This window comes from Amphibalanus amphitrite, unplaced genomic scaffold (genome assembly GCF_019059575.1).
Source record: "Amphibalanus amphitrite isolate SeventyFive unplaced genomic scaffold, NRLGWU_Aamphi_draft 000062F_arrow, whole genome shotgun sequence".
Classification (NCBI taxonomy): Eukaryota; Metazoa; Arthropoda; class Thecostraca; order Balanomorpha; family Balanidae; genus Amphibalanus; species Amphibalanus amphitrite.
Window position 1 is genome coordinate 582270 of NW_024881558.1, and position 21231 is coordinate 603500.

The following is a 21231-nucleotide window of genomic DNA, read 5'->3' on the forward strand; positions in this document are numbered from 1 at the left end:
ATGAATTATTAGCACTGTTACAATTGCCCCGTGTTACATTTGACCCCGCTCTCCCCTACTATAGTTAGGTACTGTCTAGCCTGAGGGTAATATTTTGACACTGTTTTATTACTTATTTTGTGGGACGATTGCATTCCTACGGCAATTTGGCTGATGCAGGGAGTCGAAGTTGATGGCCTGTAACGTCATCAAACATGCCAGCTTATGACTGCGTTACTGCTCGGGGTGATTACGAAAGCGCTGAACAGACCCGAACCAGACCTCATCCACCCCTCCCTCTCCCGTCCCAAACACTCGGTCTCGTGACCAGCAGACGCCGTGGTGACTGGCGACGCTGCCCCTGAGCACTGTGATGATTCACACCGGATGTGGCGGGTCGACCTCGTGACCAGCCAGCCGCGTCTTCAGAGCCCAGGGATTGACCGCGCCACGACCCGCCGTGGCGGGGGCAAGGGTCAGTTGGAGAAGGGAGGGGAAAGGCAAGTTGTCTGTGCTGACGTGCATCGGTATTCGGCAAATTTATAATATATAAGATTGGGCATTACACAAATATAAATATTTTCAGAAATTTCTCCTCTTCTGCCGTCGTACTCATAAATGGTAACATACATAGGCGGCGGAACGGGGAGGGCACCGGGGCACCGTGCCCCGCTTTGATTTTGGCATTTTAACATTATACCTATGGGCCTTGCATGGAAAGAATGGGATCAAATGTCGGCAGTGCCCCCAGGTGTTCCGCCGCTACTAGTAAGGGAGTTTGTTTCAACGGAGAAGAAAATATTTATTAAAACAAATAAAATGCGAACAGCAATCTTCTAACGATCGAAAGAAGTCACATACACAACCAAGGATAAGTGGTTGTTTTGCACTTTAACATCAACGAGGTTCATGTTATATCTTCACTTCCCTGCTATAGTGTGACCCTGACGCCTGTCTACGTCCTCGCATTGACCCGATCTTCCGATAAGCGCTTATGCAAAAACGTATGTATGTGTGTATGTTCGTCGGAGTAGATCGACTTTGCGTCCAGGTGACGTTGTTTCGTCTTTTGCCGCATATCTATATGCCATCTCCGTCCCGACGCACGATGTCGCTGTGCCGTATCAATCACCAGATCGACTGCACGAGGCCCGCACTGGAGGGGGGGGGGGGCACTCAGCGCGAGGTGCAGCCGCGCGGGCACGTGAGGGGTGCTTTGATAGGGGGCGGGCCGTGCCCTATCGCTGGACAAAGCGCACCCGGGCTTGTGCAGGGCCCGTGCAGGGTAGTCAAGCTGAGGAACACCCGTGCCTAACACCAGATGGATAATGTACGGAAGGACTGGCGGTCAAGGACCAAGGTGACGGCTTTCGGTGACGACTGACTGCCCGCGGCATGATCACTGCAGGTGTGAGGTGGGCAAGGTCATCAGGACACCTCCGATGCGATGCATCTAACTTTTCTTTTAAAGAGCATGTTTTTTCAGTTTCTACTGCCCTCGTGCTTTGTTTTTGTGTTTTAGTATTTCGGTTTGGTATATTATTTCAATTTAATAACTTTTTTTTAATAAGAATAAGTTATTTGTTTCATATTTCGGAAAATCATCTATTTAAAGTTGTACGTTACCTAAGCCTTATAGTTTGGAAGTCTGATTATTACCTACCTTTATCCTGGATCGTCATAATTTCTTTACAATCTAACCATGTTAAAATATACTTATTTTCGGGAAATGTTTGCCTTGCCATCAAAGAAGGACTGTGCACTGCTATGCAGCAGTCTGAATCTCAAGGAAGGACTTAAATGTCTTAAAAAATATGTTCAGTCGAATGAATAATAATTCTTATTGGCCTGTATTTGATGTCTGAATTAATGCAACAGCTATACTAGACATAACCAATTTGTTAAACGTTTACTATCAACCTGCTATAAACGTTTACCTACTGCACTGTTTTTAATAGTAGACCTTTGATAAACTGTGGGCACCTATATAGTAGCCGTAAAACACAACAGTTTCGCGTTACCGGATACTTTTTGCTTATTGCATGCAAGACGTGGGCCAATTTTAAACACCGCTATATGGTGACCGTTGGATGACCATCATCATCCCGACCGAGGACATGGCCACTGGACGTTTAAGAAGTTGCTGAACGCCAACTTCAACGTTTAACGCTTAAACGTTTTAGCGTTTAACGTTTAGCGCTTAACAAATGTGATATATATCCAGAAACTGTTAACATTTACACATCAGTTGGGCGGTTACTGATAAACGTTGTTTTTATTCTGGCACCCGTTATGAATGACGAAAAAGGGCATAAGCGTAGGAACCATGGGTGCAAGGGTGCAGCTGCACCCACAATATTTCTCCAGTGGGTGCAGACAATGTATTCTGCACCCACAATAATCTGAACCAAAAACCCCTTTTCTCATCAACACTACTTTCCATGCAGCACGGCAAATTCAGGATATGTTGCCCACTATCCATCTTTCGAAGCATTTGCTTTTGTGATGGTCTTCAAAACTATATTTGTGCTGAAGAAAAAAAAGGAAATGGAGCATGTGATTGAACACATACCGAGCCGATGACCCACTGTCAAAATTTTTAGCCCGATATCTTCGAAAATGGCTAAGTCGGCCGCTTTTACTTTTTGCGGTTATCAATATTGACAATTTTAACCCTCGCATGTGTGCGGCGTTTTCCAGCTTCTAATGTGTAGGGGGAGGGGGGGGGGGCTGATCGAGCTAGAGGTTCGCGGAAAAAACGAGGGTGTTGCCCGCGACGAGAGAAAGCCGATGATACCCAATTTTAAGGTCCTATGTCATTGGTTGACCTTCCAGGTCAGGTCAATGACCCAAAAGTCGGGAAAATCGGGACCTGCTAGAACTGCGTAAAGTGAAGCTGTATGTATCGTTTTTTTCGGGGTGCTGATCAAGAATTTCTTGTTAGTTTTGATCACAGATGATTTCTTCATGCATTTAGGCCAGATCGGGTCAGGTCAGGTCAACCATTAGGCGTCTTACCGGCTATCCATAGTAGGTGTCAACTACCACAGCCGGTGTCGTAGCATGTTACGAAGGCACTAAACTACTTCGTTAACGTTCAAATGGATGCTTAATTCGAAATCAGCCCGAAAAAACTACCCTAGAAACATGTAATACTCGAAAAAGTGAACCGAGGTCATCAAAGGTCAGTGACCTGACCTGACCTTCAGGTGACCTTCACACCCACCGTGATGCATGGGAGGAACATCATTTCACATGTTTGGACGTCTACAATCACAAAAAGACTGGAAACGCGCGGATAATGTGAGCTGACATAGGCCAAATCGCGATTCCGGCCGAACATGGTCTCGAGAATCAGGTCACAAGTCAAAGGTCTTTTGGGTCAGGGTCATGAAATTTTCAGAGTAGGTGTAAAACTAATCAAATCGAGGTTGCTTAAATTTTCGTCGCGATCGGCCGCTTTTTGCGCGAGTTATTTGCGAAAAACCATGGGGGCTCATCCTAGCCACCCACACATGCGAGGGAATTAATGCTTCCAAATGCACTTATCGGTCGGTACCTTTTCGACATGGTATACAGGGTGTCTCAAAAGTTCGCTTACAGGTACCAGCCATGCTTTTTTGTCAATAATTCTGAATCAACAAGAAATTAACAGTCGAAATTTTGCATGGGCATTGGTAACAACCTTCCTCAAGCAGCTTCATTGTTTTCAAGCGCATTCGACCCTTCATGAGCTCACAAAAAGGGTTCACCTCTGACCATGGATCAGGCATGAAAATGGAGGTCGCATACTCGGGTCGGCTGAGAAACTCTCTGCTTCACGAGTAATGTGAATGGTTAGGTCGGAAATGACACATGGCAAAGTGTCGGCGAGGATGAGTACAACATGATGGTCGTCTAATAAAAACGGTGGCTAAAATTTTTGAAGGACAAAACCATGCGAGACTAACAGCGCTTTGAACGACCCTTGTACCGCAGCAGACTCGTGCTCCGGAAAGCAGCTGAAAATGCAGTCCTAGCTATTGAAAACTGACTAGAAGCTCACAGGCAGAGGTTACCCAGTTTCAAAAATTGCAGGTCATCATAAAATAAAGACAAAATATCATTTAAAATTGTTTATAATATCTATAACGCTAAATTTTGAGGGAAATAATGCGAAAATCGTCAATGCCGAGGACAAATGACCCTCCAAAAGTGTCAATGTAAAGTTTTATCTAACGAAGTTTCAAGAGGCAGATCTGGAGCAAATAGCTTTCTTTTACACACAAAATCCGGACAAAACCGCACGATGGACAGGTTTTGGCCGTTTACAAAGCAGAACCTCTCCTGAGGAAAACACTCCGGAACCCAGCGAAGGTCTTGGCATTGGGAATGACGAGCGTTCGGGATTTGCAAAATTTGCAAAATGTGTCTAAGAAACAGATGGCCGACACATTCTGCTACGATATGCTGCGAAAAATTTGCCCCTGGCACTTCCCATTTGTTCAGGAATGGGGTTGTTTTGAAAAGGAAAATGGTGCTTGGGAAGTCGGCGCCAGTCATTCATGAAGGAGTTAGCGCCAGAGAAGACCTACAAAATACTCACGGATGATGTCGATGAAAGCTGTCGGCTTTCAGGGAGAAGCGGATGTTGCCGGGGAGCTCGTCAAACCTAAATCCGACGCAGAAACTGCAGGGGATTCCCCTACAAGAGCTTGAAAACTGGTAACCTTTTATCAGCCTCCGGCAGCTGACGGAGTGACGAAAATCGGTATGGGCAAATATTTTTGGAGATACAGCAAAGGGTTTGGTTTCCAACCTTCCGAATCAGTTGTCAAAGCATGCATATTTGTCTAGTGTACACACGGACACCAAAACCTTATATTTTTGGCCGGTTCTTATATGCTTTATTGACATGGGAAATGTGTAAACGAACTTTTGAGACACCCTGTACACTAGAGGTGGTAAAAGATGAAAATTTTGGGAACTAGACTCGAACCAGACCCGCGGCTGGACATTTCTGGAACCAGTCGGAACCAGTCTTAGTTGGAAACGGAACCAGTTGGACCCGTTTCCCAAATGTCAATTAATACAAACTACTTGTAGGAATCATAGTTGCATCATGCAAAACAGCCTATTTCCCACTGGGAATACTCATGAGCTACTGTGTGCAAAGAAACATTCACTTCATATTTTGTAATAATGTGTAGTGTGCAAGATGTATAGTTTATGGTAGGACCCGGTTGGGCCCGTCAGAAAATTTCCAGGAACCGGTCTGGACCCGGGCCCAGACTGGTTCTTTGGACCGGGTCCTCGGGTCCACATTTTGCCACCACACCCCTTCAAAGCTCGTAACGAGCCTTCGCTCGGGTGTCGCTCCCAACCCCCCCCCCCCCGCTTCACCGGCCATGGCTGGATTTCTGCACCCATGCACCCACAATGTTCCAGCCGTTCCTACGCTGATCCAGATTCGCGATCGAAGGGATAAACGTTTATTTTCATTTATGTAAAATTTGATCAAGCTAGGTGATGTTGGCATTCAGACTGTTCAAAGACAAAGTTTAAGCAAGATATAATTTAATCGAGAAAGAAGTCAACATTAACATCGCTACATCTTACGAAAGTTGTTGCGTTTTTACGAAGTTACGAGAAGAAATTATTAAAGGGACCCTCCCACCTTAACATTAGATTTGAGTTGAGATAGCCAAAATGGGGTCCCTGGCTCACAATTACCGGTTTCGGCACTCACAACATCGAGAAATGCCTTAAATCGGAAATATTGAATTTCAAAATTGCAGCTGATTGCTTGCTTGACGGCTTGCGAATTTTGATTCAGAGGGGCTAATGCATAGGAATACCCCTCTGAATGTGTGACGTCAGCGCAGATATCTAACGATTTTTAAATGTTTGACTAAAACGTTTTGTAGCACGCGGTGGTATATGCTGCTTTGCGCGCAACAAATGCCGCATTTTCAAATAAAGTCGCTAGGAACAGCGGATATCCCAAAAAGTAAACAAAAGTAAAAGTCTAATATCTTGAAAACCGGTGAACATTTTTCGATGAAATTTGGTAGATATTCGTTTTTGCCCTTTCTGAACCGAGCGACATCACTTTCATGCCAATTCATTAACTTTTTTGAAGGTGGGAGGGTCCCTTTAATGATTGTCTGTTGGTGAAACACTGTTTAATGTCTCGCTACGATTTAAACTTTATGAAAAGTAGGACTGCCTTTAGCATACCTAAGAAATAAGAATTACGAATGCGTTTGGGAATTCTAATGATGCCTATATAGTGCATCCTCTTCTTCATTCTGTTCCAATAATGAGGAAGTCTAAGAACCGTTTGAAAAATGGCCGGCATGAGACCGTCTAAAAAATTGATTTTTTCGGACAATACTTTTCTAAGCATAATTTACATCCTGAATTTAATGATGCCATTTGCCGTTCTCGTCCCGTGCCGACCGGTGAGACCTGCCAGTGAGACATCCCACTGGCGGATCCAGGGGGGGGGGGGCATTTAGGGCCATGGCCCCCCCCAAAGGCCTAAAGTGGCCTGTTTGGCCCCCCCCAAAACGTCAGAAAAATTGCTAAGAAAATATACCTTGATGGAGGTTTTTAGCCACTTGGTGAAGAAAAGCTTTCCACAGCATAATATGGAAGCAATATGGTAGCAGTGAGGGTCAGTCAAAAGTTGCGCGAGCGGAGTCGACCTTCAAAAAAAGACTGTTGTTGGCACGTGTTTATGGCGCGGCAGCTGGCAGTTGGCGGTGTTTCGCGTGGTGTGGCATCACTGGCGGATCTAGGGGGGGGGGGGGGCACAGGAGCCTGAGGTGCCCCTGACAGGCCCGTGGTGCCCTTGCTAGGCCTGTGGTGCCCCTGGACCCTGGCAGGCCTGTGGTGCCTCTGACGGGCCTAGGGTGCCCCTGCTAGGCTGCTGATGCCCCTGGGACCTGACAGGACTGTGGTGCCCCTGACAAGCCCAAAGTGCCCCCAACAGGCTTGTGATGCCCCCGACAGGCCCAAGGTGCCCCTGCGTGATGCCGTGATGCCTGCGAGGCCGGTGGTGCCCCTGCGAGGCCGGTGGGGCCCCTGACAGGCCCATGGTGCCCCTGCTAGACCGGTGGTGCCCCTGGCAGGCCTGTGGTGCCCCTGCTAGGCCGCTGGTGCCCCTGGGCCCTGACAGGACTGTGGTGCCCCTGACAGGCCCAAGGTGCCCCTGCAAGGCCGGTGGTGCCCCTGCAAGGCCTGTGGTACCCCTGCTAGGTCTCTGGTGCCCCTGACAGGCCCATAGTGCCCCTGCGAGTCCGGTGGTGTCCCTGGCAGGTCTCTGGTGTCCCTGACAGACCTGGGGTGCCCCTGACAAGCCTGTGGGGCCCCTCACAGGCCTGTGGTGCCCTTGCTAGGCCTGTAGTGCCCCTGGCGGGCTGGTGGTGCCCCTGCTAGGCCGGTGGTGCCCCTGACAGGCCTGTGGTGCCCCCGGGTACCAAGGGGGGTCATGACCCCCCCATGTGGCCCCCCTTGGATCTGCCCACATAATATATTGATTTGTAAAGGCGTTATGGCTTATGCAATATGCAATTGCAGGCACTTGATATCCCTCACTTATCCCTCATTGGGGGCTCTGGCGGGCTCCTGAGGGCCCACGTCTATCTCCGGGAGCCCTAGACGGGCTCCTTTGGGTCCTTTCAGTCCACTATAGCATAAGAGGTCTCCACGCGAGTCCTATAGGTGCATCTGAGGGCGTACCCTGACGTCTGAGGTACCCAACTGCAGCTCCAATGGTCTCTTACACTGGCGGATCCAGGGAGGGGGCATTTAGGGCCATGCCCCCTTCCCAGAGGCCTAAAGTGGCCCGTTTGCCCCCTCCCCCAAACGATAATGAAACATAGTTCAATCAGTGCGTGGCCCAGGAGCCGAGTTAGACAGGGGGTGTTTTACCACCTCCCGGCCCGCAAAGGGACCCAAGCACTGACTCGAAGCGGGTTAACTGGTCGACAAAAGCAATGGTAAGTGTTTACAAAGTAATATAAAGGCATGGGTCGGGTGGGCTATCATGTATATATTTTTCTTTTTAGTTTAAAAAAATCATAGTGTCAGGGCTGTGACGAAAAATAAGTGGCCTAAATCCGATGAGAAAACAGGATTTGGGGGTACCCTAGGTTTGGCTCCTGCATGAGTTGGCCCCCCCCCCCAAAACGCAAGCCTGGATCCGCCAGTGAGACATCCGACCAAGCATCCAAGCATCGCCCACCCCTTTCGGCCCCTACGGTAAAGGTGCGGCTCCGCCGAGTACAGCTGCACTCGGCACCCCAGCAGCCAAGGCCGCCCGCCTTTTCCGGCCGGCGGCCGCTAGGGGCGCTGGTGTGTGCGCGCGCGCAGGCAGAGCCGCCGGCCGGCGAGAGGGCGAGAGCGCGACACCGGCCGGCGCAGTCAGGGGGCGCAGTCGCCCGTCGTCCGTGAGGTTTGGAGGTTCCGCGGCGTGGTGCTGCGCTGCGGACCCGCAGCTGCCGTCCGGAGAGCGACTGAGGAGCTCCAGCAGCCGGACAGCGCCGAACAGGTTAGTTCTGCGGTCTGATAGTCGACTGTGGCCGGCTGGCAGAGGGGTTCTCAGCGGGCGGTCCCAACTCGCAACGGTTCGCCTTCACACCGATTACCGGCCCGCGCCACCTGAGTTCAAACTGTCGCCGGCTGGGGTGCCGCACAGTAAGAAGGCGCCGGGCTCACCACAGCTGAATCGACAGTGTGCCAAACATAATCTTTGGCTACCAGTGATTAAAGTTCAGGTGGTGTAGCGCGATCAGTTTTTGGGAATGCTTGCAGGCTAGAAACCACCAGCGGCCATGATCAGTTGGGCAAACTACGGGGAGGTAATCAAGAACTTGATTAATCAAGTTCATGATTATTTTATGCCCATATTTGGTCATGTTTGCAGCCCGTCACGAAAACGGCCGAATCTCGATTCAGGGTCTACGGAGATGCACGAAAATTTTAAGACCGATAGAGAAGAAGTCACTCTACAAGTGTAATCTTTGAATGATTCAAGTTGAAAATCGTGAGGCGGTAGATTGCAACCAAAACGTAATCAACAACTTGATTACGAGGCGTCGTCCCGGGAGTCCGATGATCAACTTCTTGATTACGCAGCCAGCTGGCTAATCATGATCTTGATTTCGCATTCAGCTGGCTAATCACGATTTTGATCGCGCTGATCGTGCTACTGGCGAGCGTTGAACAATGCAGCTAATTAAAAGATACAATGATAATGGTGTATATAATAGACAAAATCAATCAGTTTTGGTGGGATGGAATTTATGTTGCAGTTAATGTTTCTCATGAATGACTTGACCGAGCCTCTTCAAATTTTGTGTGTGGCTGGAAGCGGATTAGCTATAAGCTTTGGACGAATCGGGGATAGGATATATTTGCACACGCGCACCTTATTTCTGTATCTCCGGAACGGCGTCACCGATTGTTTTTCAATTTTGGTGGGTGGCTAGAGACTCAATAGCTGTAAGCTTTAGACGAGTTGGGGATGTGGCACACACATGTGAACTTGTGCACGAGCACGCCTCTTCTCGCGCTTGCTCGCTTACATTGCCGAACACGGAGCTGAAAAAAGACCACCCCGAGCAAGAACACCGCTGTCCGCGATAAGCGGCCTGACCATAAGTCAGCTCAAATGATAATCTGCATACGACCGTCGACCACATATATTGGACAAATAGCGTCACAACCCAGAGCCCGTGTAACCAAGCACAGATCAAAGATATATTTCAAGAAATGTGTATTTATAGTCCTGCCGGTGGAAGGCTCAAAGAATTGGCAAACGCTTCCGACACCCCGCAGCGGCATGCTCTACGGGGATCTCACTCCACTTGCTTCACGGTCGCAATAGCCGCCGCTGATGGCGGCACATCGGCCTTCACCCCACCAAACACTTTGGTTCTCAGAAACCAATTCAGATTGACCATGTTTTTAGGAGTTTTGATGTTAAAAATCCAAAAGGCGGCCTGCCACAGCAGGAATGCTTGGTCTGGTGGCGCCGATACCACCTCCTGGACCTCGACGAATACCGCGTCTTCCCCGCCCAGCTCTCCATTCACGATTATGGGATGGAAAGTTTTGCGGGCCTCCGTTGGCTTCCGTCGTCTCTTGGAGAATGCGCTGCAGGTTCTCCAGCTCATCCCCTGCAAAATGTTAAAGGGACCCTCCCACCTTAACATTAGATTTGAGTTGAGATAGCCAAAATGGGGTCCCTGGCTCACAATTACCGGTTTCGGCACTCACAACATCGAGAAATGCCTTAAATCGGAAATATTGAATTTCAAAATTGCAGCATTTTGATTCAGAGGGGCTAATGCTTAGGAATACCCCTCTGAATGTGTGACGTCAGCGCAAATATCTAACGATTTTTAAATGTTTGACTAAAACGTTTTGTAGCACGCGGTGGTATATGCTATTTGCGCGCAACATCTGCCGCAAACGCCGCACTTCTAAAATAAAGTCGCTAGAAACAGCGGAGATCCCAAAAAAGTAAACAAAAGTAAAAGTCTAATATCTTGAAAACCGGTGAATATTTTTTCGGTGAAATTTGGTAGATATTCGTTTTCGCTCTTTCTGAACCGAGCGACATCACTTTCATGCCAATTCATAAACTTTTTTGAAGGTGGGAGGGTCCCTTTAATAACCAAATTATAGGTACACTTAACATTTTGTGGGAGAAAATGGAGGAGAAAGAATAGGAGAGGAGGGAAAGAGTAAAGGAGAGAGAGAGAGAGAGAGAGAGAGAGAGAGAGAGAGAGAGAGAGAGAAAGAGAAAGAGAAAGAGAAAGAGAAAGAGAGAGGGAGGGAGGGAGGGAGGGGAGGGGAGGGGAGGGGAGAGAGGAGAGGAGAGGAGAGGAGAGGAGAGGAGAGGAGAGGGGAGTGAGTGAGGAAGGAAGCAAGGAAAGATGGAAGGAAGAAATGATGGAGGAGAGGTAGGCGGATGTAACAAGGCGAACAAGACAAGACATGGACCTGATGAGTTGGCGCAGGGCACTGATAGGTACTACATTTCGGCACATGATGTGAAAATAATGTACAATGCCTCAGACTCAGCAGTCTGGAAAATGTAGGTACAAATTACACATGCATTAGTGAAGAAGTTTCTGCATTTAGATTAGAATGAATTGTTTTGAAAACATTAGACAATGCCTGTATCTTGAAAAAGGATTAGATTGGGCTGTGTCAGGACAAAACTGGGGATGAGTCATGTGAGCTCGCAAAGTTCCAAAGTTGTGCCAGGCAACTTCATGAGATCACACTGAAGGAGCTCCAGCGAATTATTTTCAGCATGCCCAGCTTGAGTGTGCAAAATGTACACTGGACTGGACCACTGTAGTGTCTGAACGTGATGCACAAAACTGAGCGTGACACACCAGCGACAAAACAAAACACTTCAACCATCTAGTGCAAAAACAATTCATACATACCTGCAACTGTGTGTCCCTGCATCCTGGCCTGCTATCTTGCATGAGCGATGCACATAATACAAATGTAGCTGTACTTAGTCCGCTTAATTCCAAAGAAGTTCATCATATCATTTTTTGATTGAGCGTTCCTCAACGTAGAACCATAGGTACCATTATCACGAGCTTCCTGAACAATACTGTGGTGACGCCCACTGCTACAGCGAGGAGGTGGTGCTTTGATGAGCTGTGGAAAAACAGACACATTTGCAGTCACCACTTTCTATTATTGTTCTATGAATCCATGACAAAGCCACTTAAAATGCAAGTACGAATAACCTAGCATAAGCCCAAATTTAACTTTTCATTAAAAACTAAAAGATATATCCTATTGGTCCCTGCTTGCACAGACAATGGACAAGAATAAATGATATGGCCACACTACAAACTTCTGCACAACCTGCCAGGCCACAACATTTCTAGCTACTGTGGGCAGTTAAATGTGCCTCTCTAATCAACAATTGCCCCAAACAACAAACTATGCCTATTATTTACTTTAAGATAAACTATAACCATGTAAATAGCAATACACTTTGTAAATAATTAAAATATTATACCGCGGAAAGCATGCGCCATGATAGCCTACAAAATCATCATAAATTCTATCGCGATATTTCAACATTTATACCGACGCACATGAACGTTGAGGCTATTCAAATTTACAAACATGATCTAAATTATTGAAAAAATGCTAATTTTACCTATAAGAACCAAATTACCAATAATTCGGCGCTAATTTCCGGCCTCACCCACACACCGACAACACGACAAATGGCGGCGTGCTAACAGGCGACGGTGCCTTTTGGAAGAAATGTTTATTACGACCAATTTAAGACGTGTGTAAAATGAATGTCCAATTATTTATTTTTAAATTAGAAACGTAAAAATGTGGATAAAAGAATAATATCCGCCTAAAAAGGGCTTTAAAAAATATCACTTTTCTGAAAAAGTTAGGCTAGCAGTTTATCTTTCGCCATATGAGCTAAAGTACATATCCCACTGCTACCGGTCCATATCATTTCGGGAGAATAGAATATTGCGTTTCACCTGGGCCCTGTTCATGAACCCCGGCGGCCGCTGCGGCCGCTGCGGTCGCTGCGGCCAGCCGGGTTGTTACGTCACAAAAAGGGGCGGGGCTCATGTAGTATGACGAATGTATGACGTCACCTTGCTGCGGCCGCTGCGATCTCTGCGGCCGCAATCCAGCGACCGCCGAGCCGCAAGAAAGTAATTGCACTGAACTTGGCGCACTGAAGTCAAAGTGTAGGCTGTGTTGCCATGGAGACGATGTTACAAACAAATTCATTCCGTCCGGTGTTGCATGCCATGATACCTAGAAATTAGATTAATGCTTTAATATGAGATTTAATTTTAGACTTAAGTTATTTGTGCTACGATTTAATGAAAACAATACCAAATCATTTATGTGACCCACTTACAAAAATACAGAAACACCAGACGGCCTTGAGAAACGCCCTTTTCATCACAGGAATGGAATACACAGATAAAAGAAGCGCGTGGAAACTATTGATTAGTAATCGTCTCAAGCGCGCAATTATCGGAAACTATTTCGGCAGCAGACGTGTTCATGGAACGCTGATTGCGGTCGAGTGGATGATGACGTTTCAAAAATGGGCGGAGCTTAGAGCCTGCGGCCGGCCGCAGCGGCCGCAGGGTTCATGAACAGGGCCCAGGTAAAAAATCGTGTCGATATGGACATTATAACAATCGAAACGAAACACTTGAATAGTTCGGTGCACGAAAAGTAATCAAAATCTTGATTACAACTCCTTATATGGTCATGCCACGCCCCATTTTCATGACGTCATAATCATGAACTTGATTAATCAAGTTCGTGATTACCTCCCCGTAGTTTGCCCAACTGTGATGGCTGAGATCGCCGACGTCAGACGTGACGACGCGGACGGGCCGCCGCCTTTCCTCCATGGCCGTTTCCAGGTGCCTCTGGCGTGCGCCACCGCCCCCCGGGCCGGCGCCGCGCCGGTCGAGCAGCCAACGCCCTCGCCGACCGCGCCGCACGCCGGCCGGCCGGCCGACCGGCGGCTCTCCCGACCGGCGAGGGCGAGCCGACCGCGCCGACCGCTCCGCCGTCGATATTGATTTTCACTCGATCGGGGGGCCGTGCCGCGTCGGGTCGCGACGCGGGCTGTTCACGCTCCGTTTTGGCGTTGAGGGTGGCTCACTGCGCGGGTTGACGGTGAACCACGCGGGCTGGGGCGCCGGCCGGCATCAGCATGGGAACATTCCCGAACGAAGGGTCTGTGGAGCGGAGCGTCCCCATTGCGCTGCCCGCACCCGACCGCGGCCTTGGTGATTCCCAACCGTGAACGGTTACCGAGCGGTTAGATGGGGATGGAATTTGGTTGGTACAGGTGCGGCGAGGTGATTTGATTTGAGATCTGATAAGTTGTCCCACTCATATGCCTGCCGAAAATTTGTTTCACGGCGAACTTCAAATCAAAGTCGATCGCAGTCTGGAGACCAGGCTAGAGTTTCCGCTTGTGACAGGCTGTCGGTTGCCATTTACTTGTTCTGACTTTGAAGTTCTCCAATGTAATTTGACATGCTGTGGAATGGAATCCCTAACAGTCTAACTTCACTGTGGGCGGTGGCTAGCTCAGAAATGTGTGACCCCGTTGGCTCGGGAGGTAGCCTGTTGGGCATACCGGCCAACTCGGTCAGAAATCTCGGGCCAAACATCGAACGGCGGCGCTGGGATGGCGTCGAAGTGCCTCTGTCACGGGAGTCACTTTATAATTCAACCCTCCAATCCGTCCCGCTCCTCTGGCCTTACATTATGATCGAGCTGGATCGGGAAGCCGGACGTTTTACGGCCCCATCGATTGCGTGATCAATGCACAACATCGATCCTTCCTCCCCTATCACCGGTGTGTGCCGACGGCTGGTGAGTTTCCGGGTGCACTGGATCTATGGAATGTCGTCTTGCGTGCGATGTACCGCCTCGTTTTGCCAAATTTGGATGGTGCCTGCTTCCACATGGCTCGTGACTGGCAAAGGGGCCGGGTTTCCGCGATGGCCGCGGTGGCGGCGGCGGCTGGGTGGCCAACTTTCCTCGCCCAGTCGGCCGGCCTCGTTCGGCCGTGTCTGGGAACGCCGCGGTGGCCAGCGCGTGGTTTGTGCCCAATGCCGCTGGATAAAACCTCACGACGGTCACCGGCGCATCTGCCGGCGGTCGGGCTGCGGCGACATATGATCAGCCCGCCGCCGTCTGTCGGGCCGTTTGACGTGGGACTATCGAGCCACCTCCTTCCGCGCTCGACAGCCGTGGAGACCGGGTCAGCGCCGACGTCCATTTCCCGTGTCTGGGGCTCGCCGGGGCGGCGCACTTCCTCACCCGCGGGAGTGGCGACTGGCGAGCTTCCTTCCGCGCGAGTTCGGTTCCGGTTCCGCCGACGCTGTATATGGCGGGCTGTCGCAGACGGCGTCGTCTCCTGGTATAGAAGACGCTGTGTGCAGCCGTCGTCGCTCCCCTTCCGCGAGAGTCCCCTTTCTGCTGGGGGCTGGTGCGGCGGGTGCGGCTCCCACGTGACTGCGCGGATTGCGGAACATGTTTTGCTCAGCTGGAAGTTATGTCGTTCGGCCAGCGAGGTCACTTTTTGTCCCGGAGCTACTCAGGCGTGCCTCGGACAGCAGGGATTCGTACGGTGCTGCGGAAAATGCATAAACATACAGCCCTTTTAGCACGGTAGATTGTTCTTCCGCACATAAATAACCGCCCCTGTCGCCCTAAAATAGGTCGCCTCGATTGCACGCGGCTAAAAAATTCAACGCCACCGATTAGCGGCATACGAAAATATCTCCTTTTGGAATTTGGAGTCTCCAGGATCCACTTCTAACCTTTTTACCTAATCCTGAAAAGCCATTCCTCATCACTGCACCATCTACACTTAACCCTCGCCCATGTAGGGGGGGGGGGTTGGTGCAACCCCCCCTGAGGTTTTTCGGAAATAGTGCAAAAACGGCGGCGCGCAGCGCCGCCAAATTTTGGGTACCTTATGGGGCAAATCTTGCGCATCTTTTGATAAAAAAAATTTGACCGGGTCATGTCAGGTCACGGAGTTATGACGTCACAAAGGGAACAGCCTCCGGCCGGATTTTCACAAACTGAGTGCCAACGCCCGAGGTTTCCTGCCGGTGGTACGGACATCGGTTGATGGATCGTGATGAAACTTCCCATGCATGTTGGGGCAAGTATTGGCTATCATATGGTATAAGAAACTTGACCGGGTCAGGTCAGGTCGCGGAGCTATGACGTCACAAGAGGAACAGCGTCCGGTACTATTTTTGAAAAGCGCCCGAACCACTATTTTGCTAATTCTTGTCACCTCAATGGGAATATGCAGCAATATTAGCTTCTATAGGGAGCAAATGGACATCCCAAATCCAAAAATACAATCAGATTTCAAAAATTTAAATTTTGATTTTTCGAATTTCTGCCGCCGACTGTGACCTTGCCGACTTCCGGCGCTCCCAACGCGCCATTTTTAGAGCTAGGGAAACGAAATACATACCAAACGATAGAGAATTGATCAAGGAACACGATAGTGAAGGTTTCAAGTCGATATCTCCCACCGTTTTGCCGCAATCGCCGCGCAAAATTTGAAAAAGTCTATTTTTCCGAAAATTTGACCTTTGACCTGTCAAAAGTAGGTCAAATGTTGACCTAGGACCAAAAAATATACCACCAATCGCGAGATCTCGGCGAGAGCAATCCGTTGGTCTTTTCCGCTAAGCTCTACGACGCTCCGTTTTCAAACGCCAAGGGGGGGTCGCACCAACCCCCCCCCCCTGCATGGGCGAAGGTGGCAGATCGCCGTTTACGGGCGAGGGTTAAGGGTATTTACCAGTGCCGTAAGATGTGCTAAGCTGGTTACTGTTGACCGATAGCCTGGTTTGGCACCCGATGTAGGTATGTGTGAAGGCTGTCCACGGCCTGCTCGCCGGTTTGTATCGGGCGCTATCGTGGCTGGGCCGTGTTGATTCTGATAAGATTGGCGATTTGTCCTCCACCGGCGTATAGCGGTCGGGTGTGTCACGCGTCATGTATGCACTCACAGTCACATACACAGCGTTTGGTAGTTCAAACCTATCGCAGTGCCAGCTCTATCAGCCAAGTTCTTCGAGCATTTCATGTGTGCTTGACAGTTTTCAATTGGTGCATCGTCAGATGGGCTATTTTTGATCGTGCTTTTTGGTGATTCATCGAGCCGATAGGTCGCTATATGTGCGTTCGAATAGCTAGAGCCCTCTGATAAGTTCGAGCAGACTGGCTGCCGGCTGGGGGACGGGGGATAGTGGCATTTCTGTGAGCGGGCCGGCGACTGCCGAATTCTCTCCACGACTTGCCACTCGAGCCTCCAGACGGTAGCTTAGCGCAGCCCAACACAATGGCACGCTGTTGAAAAATGGCCATATTGTTGACCTCCGCCATCCATCGAGCCTGTATGCACTTTAGCACGCCTGTATGCATTATATTTGTAGACTTGCTTCTGCGACCTCCGAGCCTGCTGTCCTCGGCAGGCTCGCGAGGCAGACTGTGACTGTGCCGTCCTAAATTACCGAACCGCTTATTTTTCGGTACTCCTCGATGTTTCTATTCATTTTTACCTATACCGTTTGGGTCGTCAACTTTACCGCGTGGGTCGTCTAGCGGATGTGTCGAACGGCTATCGGCCGCCCTCTGTCCATTGTCAAGACCGTTTATCGTCTTTAACATGACAACAGAATCCGGTGGTATCGTCTATGGGCGTGGCCCAGGACGTCGCCTGGTAGCGTCGTGAGTGGAACTGCCGCCGGCTCACCTCTCCTCTGGGCCTCGACCTCCACAAAGTTGTCAGCATGATGTCGTGCTCGTGACCCTTATCGGCGTCCCTCTCACGGTGGGCGCTAGGCGGTGTCGCTGCCCGCTTCCCATGTCTCCCAAATAGCCACCACTGGCTGTTCTCATGTCTCTTTACAGGCCCCAGGAGCAGAGCGATTATCATGTCTCCCAATGGCCACCACCACTGTCCGTTTCCCATGTCTCCTAACCTAAGAGCCACCACCCCAGCTCCCATCGCCCGCCGCCGGCTGAGGACGCGGCGTCTGCGCCGGCGCCGACCGCAGACTCGACACGCATGTGTGAACCGCTCCGGTACCGGATGTGGCTGGAATCCCGCCGCCGCCGGGGAGGGGTTCCACCGCCGGGGAGGGGTTCCACCGCCGGGGAGGGGTTCCACCGCCGCCGACGACGGTTGGACCGCTGCCGCCGCCGCCGCCGGTTATGAATGGCTCTGGCGCGCCGGCAGCCGACGCCTCTGTCGGACCGCGATAGGGACGTCGGGGGACGCCGAATGGGGTGGCTGTCGAAGTGGAGTGGAGGGGGGAGGAGGAGCAGTGAGACGGGGGGGGGGGCTGGAGGAGACGGACGGTTGAATTGCCAAACGGCCAGGTAATGATACTGTGACCCTGACTCCTGAGATGGCGATGTTGAACCCGCAGACGGCGAGACAGTAAATTAACTGTCCGTGCGATGTCACACAGCTGTCTGCTAGCAGTGATTCACGGGACACAGCGGCCTATCGGATGAAGACCGTTCACGACCGGGTGTCTGGCACTGCAACTTATGAGGGCACCTTCACCGTGACCCGACCCATGCGGTGACCGAGTGCAGGGTTGGGACGGTCTGGAATGGCTCGTCCCGTCGGTCTGGCTGGTTTATATCACACCCATCCAAAGCCCTGTGTGCCTCTCAGAGGGATGCAAGGTATAAAAGTAGAAAATCGGACACTTTCCGGCATGCCGTAACGAAACTCTGAAGTCACCGGAAAAAAATTAGTCATGTGCCTCGGATTGTGCCTGGAGACTGGGACTGGCATTTTTCTACATTTATTTGCTGGGGCGTCGGCCGTGTAGTGAAAATTCAAGCAAAATCACTAAAAAGTGTAAAAATAAACATGAAATTATTACTTCTGGTTTGCTTTGTCTTGTGAAAATATTGCCAGCGCCGTATGATTTATTAATTTTATTATGTAGGCGTAAGCATTTGTACAAAAGAGTGAACAATTACATACATGCTAAAAGAAAAGAAAAAAAAAAGAATCAAGGGATGACTAATTCATCCCGACTCATGGATTTCGCTTTGCATCAAAATTTTCTATTTGTGGCACACAATGGCCGCATTATCTTCCGCCCTCGCCCTTCCGCCGGTTGCAGCATCTCTGCAAACCATGGCAACAATCGCCCCGGATATCCTGTGTGTGTTCCGGCCAGCGACCGGCGCATCTTTTGTTTTGTTTTTCGATTTTCGGAGCGGTGTTTATAGTCGCGCTGCTCTCCCGACATTCCCAACAGTGCGCCTGTGCCGGAACGGGACATCGCCGGCCGGGCTGACTCATGTTTCCGCACTTCCGCCGGCTGCAGCACTTCTGCAATCCATGGCAACCATCGCCCCGGGCATCCTGTGTGCAGCAGAGACTGCCAGCGGTCGGCACGTGGGCTGGGGCCGGCAGATCGCGTTCGCGGTCCGGCGAGTCACAGTCGCGCTGCTCCACATCGCCGGCAGCGCGCCCGTATACCGCTCCCAGTCCGCTCTGCCAGGTGTCTGCTGTTGGTGCTGAGGTAAGGGGTGACGAGAAAGCGCACCGCCCGCCGAGCGTCGGCCTCGTTCTCTCAGCCCCGACCCCACCCACATCGCACTACCGACGGCCGGCAGCGAGGAGGTATTTCGCGTAGCGGCGCCGGCACGCGAGGCGCGGCGGCATGGGGGAGAGGCGCGGTGCCGCCGGTAGGTGCACTGTCTTGAGAGCCCCGTCTGCAGTGGTCAGACAGAGCGGGAGAAAGAGATAGAGGGGGGATGGGCGGACTAGACTGCACTCTGCAGTTTCAAGGGAGAGCGAGGGAGCGATATGGAGGTCGGAGGAAACGATTGGACTGTCTGCAATTCTCTGGCAGAGTGTTTCGAGAGGTAGTGTTGAGGAAACAGTCGACCCGTCTGCATTCTTCAGGCAGAGTGAGAGAGCGAGGTAGAGAGCGGATGAGACGGTCGACCCGTCTGCAGTCTCTCGGTAGAGAACGAGAGGAGTCTAGCAGTGGCAGATGACCATTGGCCGTCGTTGTGCAAGCTGAAATCATATTCAGATGACCGCCGCGCTGCGGTGGACAACTGTCCGTCTCTGCTCCAATGTTGCATGCACAAATCAAGTAAGACGCTGGGAGCCATCCAGGTTTCGGAGTTTCTGCAAGCGTATTGCATTATTTAAAGCTGCACGTAAGCAGCAAAATACTTTTTTTGTGAGCTTGCTGGGTGAGCCTCATGCCAGAGCTATCATATCCAATGTTTATTCACTTCGCTTTCGCTATATATGATTCAAAAAGATGGGGAATGTAGAGAATCACACAGTTGCTGTTGCCAGGGATGAGGGAGGCCATCAGCTCTTCTTGCCACGGTCGATTCATAGACCGCAGGCTTAGGAACCTATGTTAGACGGTGAGACAGACCGTGACTTATTTGCTAGTAAGACTGACTTTCGCTCCTAAACCATTCCTACCATTACTTTCGAGCAATCGCATATTCGCCGTGTAATTGCATAGCCGGATTTGTGTCTGATGCCCTTTATTTTTCCTCCTATACGCCCTCGGACGATGGCTCGATGGCACCCGATCCGACTCCCATTTATTACCCAAATCCATTGAGCCGTCTGCAAACGAATATGCAAACTTATACAGCAAACGAATAAATAGCCGTCCGGGTATATACCATTCGTTCATTTGTTTCAGTGTCAGTGATTCTAAAGGTCTCGCGACACTGGACACTGAAGGTAATGCTATTTCATTGTATGGCATTACCGTGGTTGCGCCGGGCGGACAGATCGACCGTGTTTTTATGCGCGTCGTCCGTGTGGTGTGCGCTCGTCACCGCGGTGTTCGGACCGTGTTTGTTGTACTGGAGCCGGTACTGTTACCTGGCACCGGCCAGCCCCCTCTGTATACACACACTGCCGCGGACCAGTGCTGGACGAGTGGTGTATAGAACGGTGCGAACCAATGGTCAATGTGCCGCCATGACCGTCCCCTCCATACACACCACTGCTGACCCGTGGATGAACGATTGAATTGTGTATAGAGGGATGCGAACCTTTAGTCAATGCGTCGCGTGGGACCACAAAAAAACTGTCCTATAGGTAATAGGTATACACTGACATTGGCCGTGAGGTGCATACCGTAAGGGGGAGGGGTCAAGAACCATTGACAATCGCAGACCCTGTTACTGATCATCGTGCATTTCTGGCGTGGAAAACTCTGGATGCAAAAAACTTGATTTGTGATCATGGGCTGAACAGTGAACACGTGTTACTGCGCTCTGCAATTTCGATGTTGAAGCAGAAAATAGTGCGGTTATATGCAAAAAACCCTGACTTGCTGGTAATTTTAGTCGAGCAAATCGAGTCAGTCAAGCAAGTCGAGGCTATCATGCCGTTCTAAATCTGCACCCCTCCTCTCTCTCCGTCTACTAAAAGGTGGCCGGCGCCCGTTGTCCCGCTGTCCATGGTCGCTCTCCTCACCGAGCCGCGTCTCCAGCCTGTGCAGTCTCCAGCCCGTCGCTGAAAAGGTCTGCACGGTCGGCCGGGCAGCACTCGCAGACTGCACGATCGGCCGACGGTCCCTCATCGAACGCCGCTGCCGTGAAGGTGTCGATACCTCAGTCACAGGCGGGAAGTTGATTGTGCCCGCCGCCTGGCTTGTA

At 50.5% G+C, this 21231-nt stretch overlaps 1 protein-coding gene and 1 long non-coding RNA gene across 2 annotated transcripts in view; one reads left to right on the forward strand and one right to left on the reverse strand.

Annotated features, from left to right (window-relative positions):
• Positions 1–8387: 8387 nt before the first annotated feature.
• LOC122378598 (ceramide glucosyltransferase-B-like) overlaps positions 8388–21231 on the forward strand; it is a 68442-nt gene continuing 55598 nt past the window's right edge. Inside the window, exon 1 of the mRNA XM_043359835.1 lies at positions 8388–8515. The gene's annotated coding sequence lies outside the window, so the exon portion shown is untranslated. The remainder of the gene's footprint in view (positions 8516–21231) is intronic.
• On the reverse strand, positions 9726–12510 carry LOC122378599. The gene is made up of 3 exons (XR_006256046.1): positions 12185–12510; positions 11430–11652; positions 9726–10145 (listed from the first exon to the last, which is right to left on the reverse strand). It is a non-coding gene; the product is annotated as an uncharacterized LOC122378599 (long non-coding RNA).